Source organism: Giraffa tippelskirchi, chromosome 2 (assembly GCF_054371585.1).
Source record: "Giraffa tippelskirchi isolate mGirTip1 chromosome 2, T2T-mGirTip1v1.2.pri, whole genome shotgun sequence".
NCBI lineage: Eukaryota > Metazoa > Chordata > Mammalia > Artiodactyla > Giraffidae > Giraffa > Giraffa tippelskirchi.
The window spans coordinates 209,195,044-209,217,048 of record NC_137276.1 but is presented as its reverse complement, the minus strand read 5'-3'; the positions used below and the strand labels follow the sequence as shown (position 1 = coordinate 209,217,048).

The 22,005-nt window shown below is 40.4% G+C and overlaps 1 pseudogene across 4 annotated transcripts in view; it reads right to left on the bottom strand.

The window, feature by feature from the left end:
* Nucleotides 1-22,005, bottom strand: part of LOC145531285 (protein CFDP2 pseudogene) — a 59,206-nt pseudogene that overhangs the window by 4,994 nt on the left and 32,207 nt on the right. Inside the window, exon 1 of one of the 4 annotated variants that reach the window (XR_014072326.1) lies at nucleotides 5,066-5,293. The exons of 2 other annotated variants lie outside the window; for them this stretch is intronic. The product of XR_014072326.1 is annotated as a protein CFDP2 pseudogene, transcript variant X3 (transcript). Of the gene's footprint in view, nucleotides 1-5,065; nucleotides 5,294-22,005 lie in introns of those variants that run through there. One more of the 4 variants, XR_014072328.1, reaches the window with a different exon arrangement.

Here is a 22,005-nt window from a genome sequence, read left to right as displayed (position 1 = left end):
ATTCAGTTTTGATTAATGAATTCTGTTCTATGGTTGAAGGAAAAATTAACTAATTTGGTAAGAATTATCAGCACAACATGTTTGCGGTTTTTTAGAGGGAGAGGGGAATCAGAAGAATTGTTGATAATCATAAATTTTTTTGTTAAAATTCTAGTTCATTAAGTAATCAGCATGGGGGTGTCTGATTGGCTGATTAGATGCAGAGGCAAATCATTTGTTGCTTTTTTAGGGAAATTTCCATCAAAGTGGTTCCACGTAGAGAATTTAAATTAATGTATTATTTTAAATCCATGTATATTTATTTCAAATTGAGTTTTCCTATAGAACAAAGGAGTTGCTTTTTCACTCAGAACTGTCATAGCTTCCAAGGTGGTGATAGGATTGAAAAAACTTTCTCTGGGCCCCTCTGGCTCTCTCTCTCTCTCTTCCTTTCTCTCTCCATTTCCCTTCCCCTATTCCCCTTTCTCTCATTCTCTCTCTCACCTGCCAACTAAAATCCTGCATCATAAAGTTCCAGTTTTACCTCCACAAGTTGATTTAGGAAAAACCTAGTGTGGGAGAAAACTGTTGAATTATGGATCTGAGAGGAAGTCAGAATAGTGTTAATATTACTTAAAATCCTGTCTCTCATTTTTCCTGTGACTGTATGTTTTGAATTCAGTTATAGTGATTCAATCCATACATAGTTCAATGAAGAAGCCACATTTTAGCTCAGACTTCAAAATTAAGAAGGGTTAACCAGTGTGGTTCGGGCACTCCTTGGAAGGGCCTTGGTTACAACCTTGAGCATTCATGATGCTAATTTAGAAAGGAGGGCTGAGAAACAAAATGCATCCCTTTACCCCCAGCTAAGATTTCTTCAAAAGGGTTGCTGAATCACTAAGTAAAATAGATAACCAATAAGGACCTACCGTATAGCACAGGGAACTCTGTAATGACCTATATGGGAAAAGAATCTAAAAACAAGTGGATATATGTATAGCTGATGCACTTTGCTATACAGCAGAAACTAACACAATGTTGTGAAGCAACTATACGCAAGGAAGAAAAAAAGCTACTAAGTCAGACCACACCTGGCTGTTGAGAAGGTTCAGAACCCCCAAGGATGCTCACTCTTTCTTATTTGCAGATGCCCGAACTAGGATCTCTTCAGAGGCACACAAGAGCTTCCCACCAAGATTTTGTTTGGAGAGTTGAAAAAAGATGACCATTTGCTAATATCCTGAAGCTATTGGCATCACCCCCCAGGGTCTGAGCCAACACTGCCAGGAAACCACTTGGTACCTCTGCTCCGCTTGGAGCCTGGAGGGTTGTTAATCCTCCCCGACCTCACACCCCTGTTTATTTTCAGTGCCTGCCCAATTTTCAAGTCCCTTTGACCATCTCCCCTCTCCCCTACTCTCAGTCCCAAACTTGACTTCTGACCGTCCATTTCTCCCTGTCTTCCTTGGTCATGGCCTCTGCATTCCCCATTCTGTGACCTGAACCCACACATTCTAAGTCTCTTTGCAAAATGCCTCTGACCCCGTCTTGCCTCAACTGAAATGTAACCGTCCCTAAGGCCAGCATTTCTTTCTTTCTTTCTTTTTTTAAGATTTATTTTTATTTATTTATTTGGCTGCGCTGGGTCTTAGTTGCGCCACTCGCGATCTTCAATCTTTGTTGTGGCATGCATGATTGTTAGCTGCAGCATGTGGGATCTAGTTCCCTGACCAGGGATTGAACCCAGCCCTCCCGCATTGAGAGTGCAGAGACTTAGCCACTGGACCTCTAGAGAAGTCCCCCAGTATTTCTCAAGCAGACCTTTTCAATGAAGACAAGATGTGCTGCTATCTCCTCCCTCCCTCACTGAAGCTTTTACACTAAACCATTATTTCTCTACATGTCAAAAGTTGCCCTTTGGGATTGATACAAACTAGCTACTCACTCTGTTAGTGCCTTTTATTCCCCTCCAGTTTGGGCACCTGGACTGCATGTTTCCTTTTGTCAACTTAACTTCTGCTATTCTGCTGAGAAAGTTACATAGCCGTTTAGGTGATCTTTCCAATATATTTTCCTCACATTGTCCTTCATTATTAATTCCCAGTCTTCCATTTTCTCTCTGCTTGAACTACCTCTCACACATGGCCATGTCATAGTTCTTGAAATCGTTTTGAAATATTTCATTTCTGAAATCTTAAATGCTGGCATCCTATTCATGGACCCAAAAATCTCTTACCATTTCAGCTCCCTCCATACGTTACTCCCGCTGTGCCAAATTTGACTTGATACAGGCTTGTACCACCTTGACCATTCCATTCTCTGCCAACCAGCCAGCATCTTCCTGGCAAGTCAGACTTGTTAGTCCCTAGAGCTTCTGAAATGGTGCCTCTCCCCAGTAGAACCCTAACCCCAGCTCAAATCAATTATCCATCTCTAGAGTCCTAAGGACCAGTTTGCTGAGTACTGCTAGAGAAAAGCACAGAATCACGTGAAATGGTGCCACCTTGGGCTGTGGTCTCTCTCTTCATCAGGACCTCACACTGCTGGACAGTCGTTCACCGGAATCTTTCTAATGCCATGCGCCACAAAACCTAGCTCATGCCTTCTCAGTATCATCCCAGGCCTTATGTGTGTGCCTTTCACATCACCATACTTTCCCTCCAAAATGAAAATGAAATGGTTGAAGTGTCCCCGTCATTTTCAGGAGATGATTTTCATATCATGTGGTTGCTATGAATTGATCTTCCAGGTTTTTATATGTTGGCTAACGAAACTCTTCCTGCGAGAGAGGACTTTCATCATCCCTTCCCTTCCCTTCCCAAAATATATCCATGCAAGAAGCACACAGAGAAAATAAAGTACTTTCTACACAATATCTGAGCAGTTAGGAAAGTTTTGTCACCATAAATCTGAACTTATCCATTTTCCTGAATATATTTGTTTAATGTGCTGTATGTGCTCAGTCCCTCAGTCATGTCCAACTCTGCAACCCTTTGGACTGCAGCCCATGAGGCTCCTCTGGGCTCCCACTCCTCTGTCCACGGGATTTTTCAGGCAAGAATATGGAAGTGGATTGTTATTTCCTCCCCTAGTGGATATTCTCTAGCTAGGGGTTGAAGCCATGTCTCCTGTTTCTCCTGCATTGGCAGGTGGGTCTTTTACCTGCTGAACCATTAGGGAAGCCCATATGTGTTTAGTATATGTATATATATACAAATATATATACTTACATATGTGTATATATATATAAATACAATGCTATAAACAGATATTTATTTATTAAGCATGTATTATATGTCATTTCCACTAGAAGGTAAACTCTGTAAGATCTGGAACCTGTGTTTCCTTTATTGCTTTTTTAATTCCCAGTTCCTAGGGCTTGTAACTGTATACAGATTCTGAAGTTATATGAATTTTCAGGATTTTTCATGAAATACTGTAAGAACCAGTCACAAGCCATTTTTTGACATCCTCAGCTATCTCAAGAGGAATAAAAGAATCAAGTAATCATAATTATAGGTTGCTTTCCCTTCCCTTGTGGTCTACATCACCAAGTCAAGAAGTCAGATCTATTGGATAAATAGATCTAATTTTGGCAACCACTTCAGATGTTTCTAATGCTTTAGTACCATACAGCTGAGTGGTCAGAACTGCTTGATGTTGATCCAACCCTGTTCATATTATGCGACAGATCTTCTTCTAAAAGGCATTGTTCTCTCTGCCTAAAGACTTTGGATCTTTCCTCTTATCACATCCTTTGGCCCCCAGTGAGTCTGAGATTAGCAAAGGTGTCCAAGACCTTGTAGTTAATAATCACTAGCAAAATACTCTCAGAAGGCAAACTTCACTTTCAGCCTTACTCTCTAAGGCAGCTTATTCCAAATGTTGTGAATCTCAAAATATCCCGGTGTCCATCATGTAGCGTTTCTGAATGCTGTAATGCTATTCTTTACCTATGGCTCCAATGTAATGAGCTATTTGCTAAGTAGGTGTATACTCATAGTATTACTCTCATACCATACCAAGGACTCAATTTCTCCAGTTTCCCCACAAAGTTGTCCATGATGGCATATTTCAGAGCATTACTAGTTCATTTGCATTAATTAATCAGATGTGCAGAAATGTAACAGTGCTGCTTTTCCATAGCTGACCCCAGCTTACCTCTGAATTTCTCTTTGATCACTAGTGAAAAAAAATTTTTTTTCATGTTACCTTTAAGGTGGTTTATCCAGTCACATCCTGTCTAAAATATTCCTTTTGAGGTAGAAAATCATTTATATTCAGGATTTAAACTTATTCAATTCATAGTTTAATCTCCTTAGGATTTCTGTTCAAACCTCTCAAAAGGTTTCTTTGTCCTTTCTTCAGCCTACAGGGTACCAGAGGGGGTCATCTAATATACTGTCATTAATAGGGGGGTGGGGAATGTAGGGAGGGGTCTGATATAACTATTCTTTTTTTTGCCACACCTTGCAGCAGGCATGTGGGATCTTGGTCCCCCAACCGGGGTTCAAACCCTTGCCCCTGGCATTAGAGCATGGAGTCTTAACCACTGCACTGCCAGGGAAATCCAACTACCCCTTCTTGACCTTCACCCTTACAAACTAGTCTCTGCCTTGGCCTCCAGTCACAAGTTAAAAGGATTGTGTTCATGATCTCAACAATTGCAGTCCACTGGCTTTCTAGAATTGTAGCACCCCCCTCACTAACTTCTGGAATAACTGGACTCAGGTCAAGTATATTAATGAAGACCCAATATTATTATTGAACAAATGCATTGTTAAATAAAATATATTCTATACTTTTCTCTTGACAAATACACTTTTATAATTACTTTAGGTCATTTGACGGAGAAGGCAATGGCACCCCACTCCAGTACTCTTGCCTGGAAAATCCCATGGATGGAGGAGCCTGGCAGGCTTCAGTCCATGGGATCGCTAAGAATCGGACACGACTGAGCGACTTCACTTTCACTTTTCACTTTTGTGCATTGGAGAAGGAAATGGCAACCCACTCCAGCGTTCTTGCCTGGAGAATCCCAGGTATGGGGGAGCCTGGTGGGCTACCATCTGTGGGGTCACACAGAATTGGACATGACTGAAGTGACTTAGCAGCAGCAGCAGTAGGTCATTTGAATTTAAAAATCTTAGAGTACTTTTAGTTCCAGGCTGAAATGTGTTCACATGAGGCTGGTAAGACCCACTTTGTAGCCTACTTTCTATCCTTCTTTCCCCATGACCTTTAACATACCTGTGTGGACAACCGAACCCATGTACTTAATACCCTATCTATACCCCATACCAACCCCTGCACACACAAACACAAACCATCCCTTCTTGGCCTCCAGTCAGCCCTACAGTTGCGTGCATTGGTGATATAACGAGCCCTCTGGAGACTGGATCCAGGAAGAAACACACAAAGCCTGGTGAGGGCTGAGGAGAACCTTGACAGAATTTCCAGGATCCTGGTGAGGGCTGAGGAGAACCTTGACAGAACTTCCAGGATCCTGGTGAGGGCTGAGGAGAATCTTGACAGAATTTCCAGGATCCTGGTGAAGGCTGAGGAGAACCTTGACAGAATTTCCAGGATCCCCAGGGTCCAGAGTATGATCTAGAGTGGTAGGCGTGGGATGAGCTCTGGCTGGGCAAGTCCCCTTTGGTCCCCAATCTCGTAGGATAGGACCTGGTTAGAAAGCTCAATGTGTACCCCTTGAAGTTGTGAGGCCCAGAGTAGGGGTCTAAGGCCAGTACTGTCTCCATGCTTCAAGAACCATGAAACATGAAGGGGTGAAGACTATTTCATGGCCCCACTGTCTGCTTCACGCACCATTTCTACACTCCTGGGGATACTGAGGGAGGTTGATGAGAGGCACTCAGTCATCAGTGGGAAATGGCACATATCTTCCTGAGTGCTAAGATTCCTAAGCTGTCTAATGGCCTCTGTCTCTCCCATGGGTTCCAAACCTCTGGCATGAGCCAGAGAATCTGCACCAAAATGACATCTCAATTCATTTCTTCTCTCCTCCGTCCCTCCATCCAACCCAGAAATGGTGTCATTACCTCTCACATAGCAGGAAGCTACCCCATGTGAGGTTATATCCTGTATCCTTCTCTATTTATATTGATGATACTGTTTTTATGTATGTATTTGGGTTTTATTTCCATATGCAAGGTAAAGGGTTATTCAGTTCTAAACACTTGTAAATATTAAGCACAGCTTCATGCGAGCCTTTCATTTTCATTTCTCCAGAGCTAATTTCAATCTTCCAGCTTATTCTTTCTGTATTTCCTATACAATTTTGAATAAAATATTATATTATTTTTCTACTTTTTAGTTTTAGACATCAATCTGGAATGACTTACCAATTTCTCTCCCATCTCCCACCCCCCCCCCCCAAATACACATTTATGTTCATAGAATAGATTCTTGCCGGCAAAATTTCCTTCTATCATGTCCTTCCCCCATCTTCTGCTTTCTTCAAAACTAGCAACAGTGTTTATAAGAAAAAGCCTAATAGAATCATGAAATGACAACCCTCTTGCCTGAGCCAAGCAGGTCTCCAAGTTCCAAAGATTGAAATGATTCCAAAGTGATTGAAGATGTTGTCCTGCAATGGAAAGAGAGTCATAGAAAGAGGAGTCCCCCAGAAAAGAATAGATGCCACCTCCAAGTTCAAAGGGAGTCACTGAATCTATTTTTACAGCAGCATTGGAGTCTCTGAATGGAAGTGCTATTGAGGACTGGGTATGTTAGGAAGTCAAATATCTGAAGCCTTGAATTCATTTTCCTAAAGTATTTGGAGGTGACAGCAAGGAAAAGAAGCAAAAATGATAACCGATAGAAAATCAGGAAACTAATTGCATGGGAGCTAAGCAAGCTTGAAAATCCAGGGAGTAATCGTAGTGTCAAATTCTCAAAGGTCGAGATCCAAAAATTCTGTGATTTAATGATTGCATCACCACTAATAGGTAACAAATGTGGTTTCAGTGGATTTAGAAACAAGCCTTCAAGGAGTGGATGCTGTTGTTGCTGTAAGCTGTAGAGTTAAAATAAAGGGTGTAAGTTATTCTTTGGAGAAGTCTCTTGGGAGAAAGGGAGCAGGCAGGGGTGGGGGGAGACAGGAGAGAAACAGAGATTCTGAGAGAAAAGCTTGAGATAGTGCAAGGCAAAGGGCGGCGTAGGCAGTGATATTTACAGACAGAGGGAAATGTGGCCATAGAAAGTAAGATACTGAAGATGCAAAGGAAGTAGATAACCAGAGGCTCAAGGTCATGGACACAGATGAAAAGGTTAGTTTTGAAAAGGAGGGCTATCTCATCCACTGAAACCAAGGGTGATAATAACCAAGGGTGATAATAAAAAGAAGCTGAGGGAATATATTGAGATATAAATCATTATAGCTGAGGGTGTTGGGGAGAAAGTAAAAGTGAAAGTCGTGGCTCAGCTGGTAAAGAATCCACCTGCAATGCAGGAGACCTGGGTTCAATCCCTGGGTTTGGGAAGATCCTCTGGAGAAGGAAAAGACAATCCACTTCAGTATTCTGGCCTGGAAAATTTCATGAACCATCCATGGGGTCGCTAAGAGTTGGACATGACTGAGTGACTTTCACTTTCACTTTCAAGAAAGATTAAAAGAGAAAGCTATATCAGATGCCTTGGATCTTCTCATCAATGTTCACAGCTTAAAATCAGAAAGGTGGTTACCAGCTGAAAATGAGGAAGCCAAGGAGAGTGAAACTTAGAGGGTTTACAGAAATTTATAAAGTTATGGAAAATTCATGGCATGTGATTTTTCAAAGGACATCAATAAGAGGTTTAAATTTCCACAGTAAGAAAAGTTTTGTGGGATATAAACTCCAGTCTTTTATTCTTCAGGTTTCCCTGGTGGCTCAGCTGGTAAAGAATCCATCTGCAATGTGGGAGACCTGGGTTCAATTCCTGGGTTGGGAAGATTCCCTGGAGAAGGGAAAGGCTACCTACTCCAGTATTCTGGCCTGGAAAATTCCATGGACTGTATAATCCACGGGGTTTCAAACTTTTGTGGGATACAAACTCGTCTTTTATTCTTCAAGGATGTTTCAGACTAACCCCATGATACCACATTCAAATTGTTCTAGACAGTCAACTCAAAGCCTCAGCAGTCAATGGAGACTTGATTCCTCAATAGAGAGACCCAAAAAGATAGATTTTAATTCCTTACACTTTTTCTAGCTATTTTTTTTTCTACATGGCTTCATATTTTCCTGTTGAATCATTCATTGTATGTAATTTTTGAGGTTCAAGGGAATCTGTTATGGTTTACATGGATAGTTTCATGTAATTAGAACAGATAAGTTTCAGAGTTGAGGGGAGGCGAGAAGAAGGTCTGTGGCTGGGTGGAAGTGGGTGTACATTGTTAGTGCTAGAGATAGGATTGAGCAGGAAAGAAGAGGAGGAAAAGGAAACATGATGTGGAAGATCCATAACTTGTGGTCTGAGGACTGTGATTCTCAACTAAGAATGATTTTGCCTCCCAAGAGGTACTTGGCAATGGTGGGATGATGCAACTAGCATCTAGTGGGTAGAGGACAGAGATGCTGCTAAACACCTTACAATCCACAAGACAACTCTCTACCGCAAACAATTATCTGGCCCCAAACATGAATAGTGCCAAGGCTGAGAAATCCTACTCTAGGGACCCTGGAAAAAAGCAAAACTTTGGCAATCTTTTTTTTTTTAAATTAATTTTTATTGGAGTATAGTTGCTTTACAATGTGTTAGTTTCTGCTGTAAAGCAAAGTGAATCAGCTACACTTTTACATATATCCCCTCTTTTTTTGGATTTCCTTCCCATTTAGGTCACCACAGAGCCCTGAGTAGAGTTCCCTGTGCTCTACAGTAGGTTCTTATTAGTATCTGTTTTGTACATAGTAGTGTATGTATATCAATCCCAATCTCCCAATTCATCCTACCCCCCGCCCCCACCTTGGTATCCATACACTTGTTCTCTACATCTGTGTCTCAATTTGGCAGACAGTATTTTTTTATCTGATGCCAAACAACTGACAATGAAGGGTGAGGACATTGGTTTTAACAATAATATAACGCAAAACATTTTCATTATTTTTCCAAGAGATATGATTAAATAAAGTTTTAGTATTTACTGACCTAATCCAAGGAAATTATGTATTTTGAGGTGTGGAAAAAGACAAATTTTGCCCTCTTTCCTAACTGTAATGTTTCTGGTTGTATACCACACAGCTAACAGTTGGATGGTAGGTTGGAATTCTATGGAACTCAATTTCTATATTGACAGTGGATATCAGATTATAATATAGTGGTATATTATGCCTACTGGTTATATCCTGCCTTTGTATTATAATCTAGGTGCTACCTTTAAATTATTTTTTTTAATTTCGTATTGGAGTATGGCCTATTAACAATGTTGTGATAGTTTCATGTGGATGGCAAAGGGACTCATCAATACATATACATATATCTATTGTCCCTCAAACTCCCCTCCCATCCAGGCTGCCACATAACATTGAGCAGAGTTCCCTGTGCTATACCATAGGTCCTTGTTGGTTATCCATTTTAAATATAGCAGTGTGTACCCGTCCATCCCAGATTCCCTAACTATCCATTCTTCTCATCTTTTTCTCCAGCAACCATAAATTCCTTCTCTAAGTCTGTGCTACTTTTAAGAGGGTAGGTCTAGAATCTGATGAAGCTATTTCTCTGTCTATTGCATATCTTATTCCTATGTTCTATTATTATGTCACATTTTCCATAGGCCAATAAAAAAGGAAGAAAGAAAAAGTAAAAGCAACTGCAAATGTATTACAAGTCAAACAGTAAGAAAGGAATTATGTTTGTTGTGGTCCAAAAATTCTGAGCTCAAGGGAAAAGAGCTATGGGAATAAAAAGACAAAAGAAGAATGGGAGGGAGAAAGAGGAGACTTTCCATATGGCATGGGAGAAGAGGAGGGGAATTAAGGATTGAGAAGAAAGAAGAAGGGCCTGGGAGCTTAATAACCTTTTTCCAGCAACAGATTTTTAGAAGTTAGTGGTGCTTCAATAACGTAAAGTAGTGTGCCTGATGCCTTTTGAAACAGGAGTCTGTTCTCAGTTTTTCATTTTCTGTTCTGCTGTTATATGTAAATTGGGTTTCATGGCATATTAGAACTGTGAAGATGATTTAATATGCCAAAATGTGCTATGGATCATTTGTGCATCGGCTCTGCAGTTTAACCAGCAGTCACTGAACTGAAACTCAAAACTTCCCTTGCCAAATTACAGAAAATTTTAAGATTAACTTGAAAGCAGCACCCACATCTGAAGAGAGACATGGCTTTTCCCTACCTGTTCCAGGTACATATCACAAACATGCAGTGTGTTTGTTTGTTTTTATTGCAAAAATGTAAATGAGACTAGAATATAAGAATTTTCTTCATGCAATGTTGTCAGTGTAGTCCCGAGGTCTCATACTATGTCATTTTTGCCCGGTCTTCAGAAACAGAAGTTGAGGTGAAATACAGCACCTAAGTACATTAACCTTTTCAGGAGCAAGCTGCCAGAAAATAATTATTCCTGGAGAGCAGGCCCATTGGAATAAGAAAAGCGCCTCTGATTTCTCTTTGTTACCAGCCACACCTATTTATTGAGCACTCACGCTGAGGAATAAGCAACTTGTCATCATCATCACCATCATTATCATCATCACACCGTCATCATCGTTGTGATTATTTTAAAGTTAATTCTTTCTTTTTAGAAATAATTGGTTTTAGTTACAAAGAAATAACCACACTTTGCCCAATCTTTTTGGCAGATGTTTTCACAAAGAGAAGGTACAGCCCCCTTCTGTGGCACTGGCTCAAGTTCTCTCTTAAAGACTGGGTCAGTTATAGGAGGGGGTGTTCAAGACAGGGAGTTGTGCACTGTTTCTTTTTTGTTTTTTTAACATTAATTATCTAGAATCAAAGATGACCTGAAAAATCCCATGCAAATGATTGCAAAAAAAAAAAAAGATTTTGGATTGAACATGGTTTTGACAACTAAGCTTATTTCATAAACATGTGATGTTTGTACATGCTCACTCATAGGTTATTGTCCCGGTAATTCTCAGATCTCTTATTATACCTTATGGTCTGCCTCTTGACTCTGAACTCTGACTTTGAGTTATCATTCTCATATGAATGAGGGGACCACCGTGATGGGACAGACTTGGGTAATACATGGACAGGGATCACAAAGAACTGTCTCTCCCACACCTTCATCTCACTGTACTTACTGACTACACAGTTAGAGGAGTAGCCAGTGGCTAATACTAGACGTAGACCACATGAACACATGACCACAGCTGGGAGGAAGAAGATGAGTCGGATAATCGTATCCATCCAGAAGATGGCTGGATAATTGTAGAATCAGCTCAGACATTCTCAGGCACAGAACTCAAGCTCCAAAATTGTACCCATCCTTATGGACTTTGGATGGGATGGGATTTGAATGGGATTTTAAAGTTACCAAGATGATGGGGTAGAAGGACGAATGCTCGTCTTCTCCTGTGAGAACTCCAAAATTACAACTCACTGCTGAACAACCATTGGCAGGAGACTGTTGTAGCTCACCAAAAAAAGATACACCATGTCCAAGGACAAAGGAGAAGACCCAGCAAGATGGTAGGAGGGGCAAAATCACATTTATAATCAAACCCCATACCCATCAGAGATGCTTGGAGGGATCAAAGAAAACCTTGTACACTCCAGGAGACCCCACAGAGACTGAGCCAGACATGCCTTTGAGTGTCTCCTGTGGAGGTACACCTGCTGCAGGGGCAGAAGCTCTGGGTGCAGCAGACCTGGGAGTGGCAATAAGCCCTCTTGGAGGAGGTCATCATTAACTCCACCATAGAGCTGCCAGAACTTCCACAGGACTGGGGAAACAGACTCTTGGAGGGCACAAACAAAACCTTGTGTGCATCAGGACCCAGGAGAAAGCAGCCGTGTCCCCACAAGAGACTGACTGACCCAGACTTGCCTGTGAGTCTTCAGGATTCTCCAGTGGAGTTGTGGGTCAGCAGCGGCCTGCTGTAGGGCTGGGTGACCATCAACAGAAAATTGGATTAAAGATTTACTGAGCATGGCCCCAGCCATCAGAACAAGACCCTGTTTCCCCCTCAGTCAGTCTCTCTCATCAGGAGGCTTCCATAAGCTTCTTATCCTTCTCCGTCAGAGGACAGACAGAATGAAAATCACAATCACAGAAACTAACCAAGCTGATCACAAGGACCACAGCCTTGTCTAACTCAATGAAACTATGAGCTGTGCCGTGCAGGGCCACCCAAGATGGACAGATCATGGTGGAGAGTTCTGACAAAACGTGGTCTGCTGGAGAGGGGAATGGCAAACCACTTCAGTATTCTTCCCTTGAGAACACCATGAACAGTATGAAATGGCAAAAAGATAGGACACTGAAGGATGAACACCCCAGGTCGGTAGGTGCCCAATATGCTACTAGAGAAGAGTGGAGAAATAAATCCAGAAAGAATGAAGAGATGGAGCCAAAGCAAAAACGACACCCAGTTGAGGATGTGACTGGTAATGGAAGTAAAGTCCCATGTTGTGAAGAACAATATTGCATAGGAACCTGTAATGTTAAGTTCATGAATCAAGGTAAATTGAAAGTGGTCAAATAGGAGATGACAAGAGGGAACACTGACATTTTAGGAATCAGTGAACTAAAATGGACTGCAGTGGGCAAATTTAACTCAGATGACCATTATATCTACTACTGTGGGCAAGAATCCCTTAGAAGAAATGGAATAGCCCTCATAGTTAATAAAAGAGTCTGAAATGCAGTTCTTGGGTGCAACCTCAAAAACGACAGAATGATCTCTATTCGTTTCCATGGCAAACCATTCAATATCACAGTAAACCAAGACTATGCTCCAACCAGTAATGCTGAAGAAGCTGAACAGTTCTATGAAGACCTACAAGACATTCTAGAACTAACTCCCAAAAAAGATGTCCTTTCCATTATAGGGGACTGGAATGCAAAAGTAGGAAGTCAAGAAATACCTGGAGTAACAGGCAAATTTGGCCTTGGAGTATAAAATGAAGCAGAGCAAAGGCTAACAGACTTTTGCCAAGAGAATGCACTGATCATAATAAATACCCTGTTTCAACAACACAAGAAACAACTCTACACATGGAAATCACCAGATGGTCAATACCAAAATCAGATTGATTGTATTCTTTGCAGCCAAAGATAAAGAAGCTCTATACAGTTAGCGAAAACAAGACTGGGAGCTCACTGTGGCTCAGATCATGAACTCCTTATTGCAAAATTCAGACTTAAATTGAAGAAAGTAGGGAAAACCACAGGACCATTTAGGTATGACCCAAATCAAAACCCTCACCATTATACAGTGAAAGTGAGAAATAGATTCAAGGGATTAGATCTGATAGACAGAGTGCCTGAAGAACGATGGATGGAGGTTCGTAACATTGTACAGGAGGTTTGCAACATTGTAACATTGTAAAGAAATGCAAAAAAGTTATCTGAGGAGGCCTTACAAATAGATGAGAAAAGAAGAGAAGTGAAAGGCAAAGGAGAAAAGGAAAGATATACCCATCTGAATGCAGAGTTCCAAAGAACAGCACAGAGAGAGAAGAAAGCCTTCCTCAGCGATCAGTGCAAAGAAATAGAGGAAAACAATAGAATGGGAAAGACTAGAGATCTCTTCAAGAATATTAGAGATACCAAGGGAACATTTCATGCAAAGATGGACACAATAAAGGACAGAAATGGTATGGACCTAACAGAAGCAGAAGATATTATGAAGAGGTGGCAAGAATACAAAGAAGACCTATACAAAAAAGAACTTCATGACCCAGATAACCACGATGCTGTGATCACCCACCAAGAGCCAGACAATCCTGGAATGTGACATCAAGTGGGCCTTAGGAAGCATCACTATGAACAAAGCTAGTGGAGGTGATGGAATTCCAGTTGAGCTATTGCAAATCCTAAAAGATGATGCTGTGAACATGCTACACTCAATATGTCAGCAAATTTGGAAAACTCAGCAGTGGCCACAGAACTGGAAAATGTCAGTTTTCCTTTCAATCCCAAAGAAGGGAAATGCCAAAGAATGTTCAAACTACTGCACAATTGCACTCATCTCACATGCTAGCAAAATAATGCTCAAAATTCTCCAAGCCAGGCTTCAGCAATACGTGAACCGTGAACTTCCAGATGTTTAAGCTGGATTTAGAAAAGGCAGAGGAACCAGAAATCAAATTGCCAACATCCGTTGGATCATCAAAAATGCAAGAGAGATCCAGAAAAACATCTACTTCTGCTTTATTGACTATGCCAAAGCCTTTGACTGTGTGGATCACAACAAACTGGAAAATTCTGAAAGAGTTGGGAATACCAGACCACCTTACCTTCCTCCTGAGAAATCTGTATACAGATCAAGAAGCAACAGTTAGAACTGGACATGGAACAACAGGCTGGTTCCAAATAGGAAAAGGAATCTGTCAAGGCTGTATATTGTCACCCTGCTTATTTAACTTATATGCAGAGTACATCATGAGAAATGCTGGGCTGGAGGAAGCACAAGCTGGAATCAAGATTGCTGGGAGAAATATCAATAACCTCAGATATGCATATGACACCACCCATATGGCAGAAAGCAAAGAAGAACTAAAGAGCCTCTTAATTAAAGTGTAAGAGGAGAGATAAAAAGTTGGCTTAAAGCTCAACATTCAGAAAACTAAGATTCTGGCATCCAGTCCTATCACTTCATGGAAAAGAGTTGGGGAAACAATGGAAACAGTGACAGACTTTATTGTGGGGGGCTCCAAAATCACTGCAGATGGTGACTACAGCCATGAAATTAAAAGACGCTTGCTCCTTGAAATAAAGCTCTGACCAACCTAGACAGCATATTAATAAGCAGAGATATTACTTTGCTAACAAAGGTCCATCTAGTCAAAGCTATGGTTTTTCCAGTAGTCATGCATGAATGTGAGAGTTGGACTATAAGGAAAGCTGAGTGCCAAAGAATTGATGCTTTTGTACCGTGGTGTTGGAGAAGACTCTTTAGGGTCCCTTGGACAGCAAGGAGATCAAAGCTGTCAATCCTAAAGGAAATCAGTCCTGGATGTTCATTGGAAGGACTGATGTTGAAGCTGAAACTACAATACTGTGGCCACCCGATGGGAAGAACTGACTCACTGGAAAAGACACTGATGCTGGGAAAGATTGAAGGCAGGAGGAGAAGGGGATGACAGAGGATGAGATGGATGGATGGCATCACTGACTCAATGGACATGAGTTTGAGCAGGTTCTGAGAGTTGGTGATGGACAGGGAAGCCTGGTATGCTGCTGTCCATGGGGTCGCAAAGAGTCAGACATGACTGAATGACTAAACTGAGCTTACAGGCTTTAGTTCATTAGCTGCTCAGACAATCATGGTGGCAACAACTTTGTCCTGGGTGTTTTTTCTGGTGTCTTCTGGGGCTATTCTGAATCTTGAAGTCACATGAGCCAGTATATGAAAATTATACATGCTGTTGGCTGAAATGATCGGAGAGGTTGGAAGGCCTTGATCAGCATGACACAATGGAACTTTCAGTATGTATGAACATGTTCTCTATCTGCTTTCGCCAATATAGTAGCTATTAGTCACATCTTGCTAATGAGTACCTGAAATGTACTAGTGTGATGGAAGAGCTGAATTTGAACTGTCATTTAATTTAAATTTACGTTGCTACATGTGGCCTGTGATTACTGTATTGGAGAGTATAGTTCCAGATATCCTCCCTCCTCTTTGAATGTTTAATTCACTTGTTCACGAATGTCATCTTGTCTTGTAAATCACCGAATTCTATCCATGAACAAAACAGTTAATGCTCCCAAATTTACTTTTGAAATCTATTCACTAGGGCACTTCTGCAGTATTTTAGCTGCTAGTTAATGAATGAACCATAAAAATTAGTTACATAAACCTGTTGATAGATATTGCAAATGGATTCCAACCTGTTTAAATAATATATCTAGTCTTATTCTGACTGCATCTGAATTCCCGAGTTCTGAGTGTACTCAGCAGGTCACTTTGTTCTATGTGTCCTTAGTTACCCAGTCTGGGCTCTATTCTGGGCTGAAGGTTTGGTTCACATTGTTTGTTCACATTGTTCTCATTAGTATTGATGGGAGTTACCTGTGGAAGTCTTCCAAGCCCCAATGAGAGATGAGGCCTCCCTGCAGGTCTGGCTTGTAGGTAATCTTTATTGTTAAGGAAGCCCTCGTGCACTGTGTCACACATGGTACACTGGAGGTAGTTGTGAGTTCAGGAGGTAAAGCCAGTCAAATTCTTTGCAGTAAAGTTGAGGTAGTCCCTTTGTTCCTTGACTTGACATTTGTGTCTGGGAATATCCCTCTGTGCATGTGTGCATGCTCAGTCACTTCAGTAGTGCAACCCTATGGACTGTAGCCTGCCAGGCTCTTCTGTCCATGGGTTCCTCTGGGCAAGAATACTGGAGTTGGTAGCGGTTCCCTTCTCCAGGGCATCTTCCGGACCCAGGGATCAAATCTGCAGTCTCTTATATCTCCTGCATTGGCAGGTGGATTCTTTAGCACTAATGCCACCTGGGAAGCCCAATATTGCTCTAAAAAAGCACTAATGAATTCTTGTTCCGGGGCTTCACAGAGTTTCTTCAGTTTTTAATTAAATGTTAAGCAATGTGTTGTTATAGCCACTGTAGTCAAAGTACATAATATAAAGCAAATGTACTTTTTTATTGTGGTGGCAAATTCTGCCAATGCCAATTGAAATTTAAAAATTAGGAAGTGATAGAAATCAAATAACAGAAGATTATAGACCTTTCTCCATGTGATAGATTCAATTCTTATTGACCGGATACTTTCATGTCCTAAGTGAGCCAAGAACCCCTTCCAGACATCTTTGGTATCAAACCCTGAGTTACACAGTGCCAGATCAGCACCATATAGTGAAGGAGGTAGAGTAATAGAAGCATTCAAATGGTTAGTCCAATAAAGTATTAAAAAATGAAATAGATACATGAAAGAATTACATTTACATTCTCTAAAGCCTGGGTTTCTGCCTTGTTTCAGGCTCGGAGCAAAGAATAAAGAAGTAGACGTTTCCCTCTCCCTTCTCAAAGCAGCTCAGCTACCTAGCCTTTGATTTTAACTCTTCATCCCCACCTTCATCTCAGAAGCCCAACGAGATGACTCTCTAACTTTCAAGTTTTCTTTCAGACTCCTTTCCCCATATCCTTTCTGGGATCAAAACACACTTGCCAAGCCTCTAGCATTTCATTGCCCCTCAAAGCTTTTCTACTGTGCCCTTCTTTTTATTATTTTTACATATATCCCCTCCCTCTTGGACTTCCCTCTCACTCTCTCCCACTTCTTGTCCATCTAGGTCATCACACAGCACCAAGCTGAGCTCCCTGCGATATGCAGCAGGTTCCCACTAGTGATCTGCTTCACACATGGTAGTGTATGTATGTCTATCCCAATCTCTCGGTTCACCCCACTCCAGCTCCCCCACCTACATCCACACATACATTCTCTACATCTATGTCTCTAATTCTGCCCTGCATATAGGTTCATTTTACTATTTTTTTTTTAGATTCCACATAAATTCATTTATACATGATATTTATTTTTCTCTTTCTCACTTGCTGCATTCTTGATCCTTTTCTGGTCAGACTGGAACAAGATCAACTCGTGGCAATTTCTGTAGTTGTTGTCTAAAACCATTCCTTTGCCTGATTAAATTATTTTTCCAGATGGTAAACATTATTCCAACAGTGTTATGGGCAGGAGAAAACACAGACCCATCCATTTAGAATATTAATTCTATGAACAAATTCTTCATGTTGTTAGTTAGGCACTGAGTCATTCTTCTTAGTGAATGTTGACCTCTAGGGGAGATCATGTCTATAGTGAAGGACAAGAGGTAAGAAGATGGAGAGGTCAAAAGGTGATTCCCCTACTTCAGCCATCAGGGTTAAGGCAGAGTGAAGTAGGTAGAGTTATTTTCCATCTAAATTCTCCTTCCTCCAAAATAAACTTCCCTAGTCTCCACTTAGCAGCTATTGTCTACAAATGTAGACCTGACTCACTGCCTTAGGCTATTTGGGCCACTGAACAGAATACCATAGACTGGGTGGCTTACATAGAACAGAAAATTACATCTCACCATCCTCAAGGGGGAAGATCTAAGATCAAGGTGCCAACAGATGTGATGTCTGATGAGAAATCCTAGTTCCCACTAGAAATCCTGCTCCCTAGTTCACAGTCACTTTCTCACTATATCTATCCATGGAGAAAGGAGTAAGGGGACTCTTTTGGTCTCTTTTATATGGGCACTAACTTCACTAACAAATATTCTGCCTTCATGCCCTAATTATCTTCCTAAATCCCCACCTCCTAATACCATCACATAGCCAGTAAGGTTTCAACTTATGAATTTTGGGAAACACATTCTGTCTATAGTATTAACTTCACTGGGTATTAGAGGGGTCCAGCAAGATTTCTCCCACCTACCACCAACAGGTCACGATTAGCCTTTGTGCTTAGTTTACTCAGCTTTACCTACCTAAAGAGGTGGGTAGATACTACCCCATTTATCAGCTGGAAAAGATATTGATTGGAAGGGACTAACCAATCTTTGATCACCAGGCATAATGCAAATGCTAACCTCTTAGAGCAAGCACTCCTCCATGAATTCCTTGATATTACCCCATTTATCACTGGAAAAGATATTGATTGGAAGGGACTAACCAATCTATGATCACCAGGCATAATGCAAATGCTAACCTCTTAGAGCAAGCACTCCTCAATGAATTCCTTGATGTCAAAGAGGTCAGTTCATGAACTAACCTGTGAAGACGCGCTAAAGAAGAGAGCAAAAGGACCTTCTGTTCAACACACAAACGTTTTACCTATGCCATTTTGGAATCACACCTGTGGTGAATTTCTCCATTCATCTCTCCCCTGAGAATATCAGGCCACAGAAGGGAAACTGTAGCATTGTGGTAAAGTTGCGGAAGAGATTTTTGGGGGCCAGCAGACCTTCAGAATCTCACAAGCCATTCTGTGTACATAGTAAGGCACTGATTTCACCTACAGATAGAGTTGCCCCATCCAGAGACTGCGTCCATGCTAAGTCATTTCAGTTGTGTCCTACTCTTTACAAGCTTATGGACTCTAACCTGCTAGGTTCCTCTGTCCATGGGATTCTCCAGGCAGGAATACTGGAGTGGGTTGCCGTTTCCTCCTCTAGGGGATCTTCCCGACCCAAACATCAAACCTGCATCTGTTTATGTCTCCTGCATTGGCAGGTGAGTTCTTTCCCACCAGGGCCACCTGGGAAGCCCCAGAACCAACACTACTGTATCAAAAATGAAAAGCAACAAAAATTGAAGAAATCAAATCAATGCAAGTTATTCAGCTTGCTAAGTCAGTTTTGCCCGACTTAATTTTGCCTTTCAAATGTAATGGACAGGACTTCCCTGGTGACTCAGTGGTAAAGAATCCATCTGCCAAATCCATCTGCCAATGCAGGAGACATGGGTTTGATCCCTGATCCTGGAAGATCCCACATGCCACAGTGCGACTAAGCCTATGCACCACAACTATTGAGCCTGTGTTCCAGAGCCCATGAGCTGCAACTACTGAAGCCTGTACACCCTAAAGCCTATGCTCTGCAACCAAAGAAGCCACCACAATGCACTGCAACTAGAGAGTAGCTTCTGCTCTCTGCAACTAGAGAAAAGCCTGTACAGTAATGAAGACCAGCACAGCCAAGAATAAATAAATAAAATTATTGTTTTTAAAAAGAGGCTAATGGACAGTAAGAAGAATAACTTTTCTCATACTATCTATGTATGTTGCTCCTTGTAGTTCATCCAAAAAGTCTACAAGTTTGGTGCTCATAGACCCCAAAATGAGTTCCCCGGAATAAGCATGATCTCAGCACATCGTGCTGTCAACACCTTCTCTTTCTCATTGGGTTATCCTATCCCTCTCTGAGTATAGACCAGAATATCCCTGGCTTTTCTCGTTGTCTTATCTCATTACTTACAAATGGCCAGTCTAATTTGCTGTCTCCCGAACACTATGCATTCCTTAGCTATCTCACTTTGTCTGATTAATTTATCTTCATCTTTCCCCAGATTTTATTCATTTGCATTTTCCCTAAAATTATTTAATTATGTTATCTCCTTCTTTTGAGCCTCTTTGGATTGTGGGAAGCAGGAAGATGCAGAGGATAACAATGGCTTACTGATATTATTTGGAGCCTAATTCTTATTCTGTTAGTGAATCCCTAGATAACCTCTGGAAAGTCAGTGAGACACTTTCAGCCAAAATTTCTTCACCTTGAAAAAAAGGGAAAAGAACAATGCACCCCTTGAGGTGACCACAGGGAATAATTAACAAAGTGAAATTAATAAAGTGAAAGTGATATACAAATCAGCATTTTTGAGGATCACAGGAATATGTTTCCTTCCTCGCAGATTAACTGTAATGTGTCTTATTTTGAAACCTGACCATTTCCATAGGTGGGGTAGCACAAATCTTTGAATCTGTTGAGTTCACTTCTTCTTCACTGCTTCATGTCAATAATAGTCATAAGTGATATTAGCACTTTGTACAAAAGTGTGTGTTTTCTTGTGACTTTGGTTCCACTTTTATGGGTCTTTGTCCTTCAGTTTATGTCTTAATTGTAGTCAAAGCTGATTTTAAAATTAGAATATGCTACAGAAGTTTCTGCTTCTACCACAAAGTATCTTCCTGATTTGGATATGACAATAACTTAAATCCTCACCAGTAGAAATGTTTTCCTTTATGCCTTAAAGGCTTTTGGTTCTTTAGGAGTTCCAAAATTCTAAGATAATACATAAAATATTATCTTTCGTATATATCGACAAACACATACACATATCTATTACCTTTCTTACATATGTATGAGTACATAGACATACATGTATATGGAAGACAGTACTTTATGCATTGCTGCTGAGTCACTAATAAACACATCAAAGCTAGAGAAGCTGAAGAATTAAAAAAAGGAAAGAGGTCAGTAAATATATTGCTTACATTATAGTTTTGCCACAGATTCACTCTTTTTTAAAATATGTTTAACCTAGCTAGAATAGACTTTAGATTTACAGAAAAATTGTGAATACAGTACAAAGAGTTCCTGCATTCTCAGTTTCTCCTAACATTTTACTTCGGTATACTTTTTACAATTAATAAACAAATAGTGATACATTATTATTAACTAAGCCCACACCTAACATCATACTCTATAGTGAAAAGTTAAAAGGTTTTCCTCTAAGACCAGGAACAAGATAAGAATTTTCTCAATACTTTCATTTATTAATAATATAGTACTAACAGTCTTTGCCAGAGAAATCAGGTAAGAGAAAGAAATAAAACATATCCAAATCAGAAAGAAAGAAGTAAAACTGTCTCTAGTTGTAGTAGAAAAACCCTGAAAATTCCACCAAAAAGCTGTTTGGGCTACTAAACTAATTCAGTAAAATTGCAGGTTATAAAATCAATATACAGAAATTGGATGTGTTTCTATATACTAAAAACAAAGTATCAAAAGGAAAAATTAGAAAACAAGTCCAGTTACAATTGCATTAAAAAGAATAAAATATCAAGCAGGTAAAATATCTGTACACTGAAAATTAAAAGACACTGATGAAAGGAATTGAAAACATAAATAAATGAAAGGATATTCTATACTCATGGATTGAAAGAATTAATATTGTTAAAATGTCCATACTACCTAAAACTATCTATAGATTCAACACAATCCCTATTAAAATCTCAATGGAATTTTTCAGAAAAAAAAAAAAACACCTTAAAATTTGTATGGAATAACAAAATCCCCTGAATAGAAAAAGCAATATTGAAAAGGAACAAAGCCAGAGGCATCACATGTCCTCATTTCAAACAATATTACAAAACTATAGTAATCAAAACAATATC